The following is a 1,530-nucleotide window of genomic DNA, read 5'->3' as shown; positions in this document are numbered from 1 at the left end:
GGGCTGTTGCCCTCCAAATTAGAGGGCAACAACTCAAACCCCCACAAATATAATGTGAGGGTAATTCATTTCTTAATTATAATGTATAATTGAATGAATGTATTCTTCTCCCTTACCAAGTCTGAGTGGAGCAGACATCCCTCGAATATTAGTGAATGTTAAAAATCTGAACAGAATTCCATTAGCATTGATGTAAGTTGGTTATAGTAATAGTCTGATTTATAAATATCAGTTATAATCTCATATAATATGAGTTGTAGTTTGTGTAATAGTCTCACGTAAATATCAGTTATTTTCCCGGAGAGAAAATTTGTACATCGAGATTTTCATGTGCGAACGTGCTTGGGAAATATGAAATTGACTGGAAATTAAGGCTACTTAGTCAAGAAGAAGAAAATTTTGTTCCAAGTCTGATGCCGTTTTGCTTGGTTCTTAACATACAGTCAATTGAAAACCATTGACACATGACTTAGCAGATTCAATTCGTTTACAATATAAAGGCACTATTGGTCTTAGCAGCACCTTGCAAAAGCAGAAGCTGAAGCCAGACTCTTTAAACTGTAGCATTGTATTGTGAGGGGAAATTGTAAGTGCTTCTGCGCTGCTTTTAGAAATCAAACAAACCATGAACATAGCTGTAATCCATCATGCCCTATTGGGCTTGTTTGTAGCTTTCATTGTTAGCTCCTGTTATGATGGTCATTTCAAAGATAACTTGGGTGAGCAATCAGTGTCAATTTTATTATTTTTTTTTCAATGCATTTATTGAATCATTTTACTAACTTTATTTTTTCCTGAATATGCAGTTGAATTGTATGGAAGAGTGACGAGAAGCATTTGTAATGGCTTCATCATTATAACAATCAAATTCCTTCATTTCTTTGTCGCCAAATCTTTGCAGATGAGACTTACATCAATGTTGCAGGCTGTGTCTTCTATGCCATCATCCTTACTACTATTTTGGGTACCATGAATAATTCAACGAATGTCATCTATCTCTGCTGATTTCATTAATCTTATTTTGATTGAAAGTGCATTAAGGCCCTAATTATTGTTAAATAAATAAAATACTGGGTTGTAAGTAGGCCTTGATGTGCATCTGTTTACTAAAAGTCAGAATCAACAAATGTCTTCTTGTTCAGATTTATAGAACCACTTCAGAATTATTCTGAGATTTTATAAATGTTTTCATTTTTCGGGTATAATTTTATGAACTGTGCTATAAAAGACAGCCAAATTAGATTAATTTATCTGTAACCATTATCTCATGCAGACAACATGCGAGCAATGGAGCTTCATAAGAGCCACTTTCCGACGACAATTAGGCTAGTTACTGTGGAGGGAACACGTGATAACTGAAGTAGAATTACTCTCAGTTTAATGCATTATCAGGGGCAAATTCAATAACATGAATAAATTGAAACTCGCATAAAAACTGCTACAAACACCCAAAGGATTGGCATAACTCGTATGCGCCATAGGAGTTTTTAATGATTCCGAAATGCCAATCATCTTGGGTTGCCCCTTCAA

The 1,530-nt window shown here is 34.7% G+C and overlaps 1 long non-coding RNA gene across 1 annotated transcript; it reads left to right on the top strand.

Annotated features, from left to right (window-relative positions):
* The first annotated feature begins 531 nt into the window (after nt 1-531).
* On the top strand, nt 532-1,181 carry LOC102616836 (uncharacterized). Its single transcript, XR_003064019.2, has 2 exons — nt 532-719; nt 807-1,181. It is a non-coding gene; the product is annotated as an uncharacterized LOC102616836 (long non-coding RNA).
* Nucleotides 1,182-1,530: the final 349 nt, after the last annotated feature.

This window comes from Citrus sinensis, chromosome 2 (assembly GCF_022201045.2).
Source record: "Citrus sinensis cultivar Valencia sweet orange chromosome 2, DVS_A1.0, whole genome shotgun sequence".
NCBI lineage: Eukaryota > Viridiplantae > Streptophyta > Magnoliopsida > Sapindales > Rutaceae > Citrus > Citrus sinensis.
Note: the sequence above shows the minus strand (reverse complement) of the source record. Positions and strands in the feature narration are given on the sequence as shown.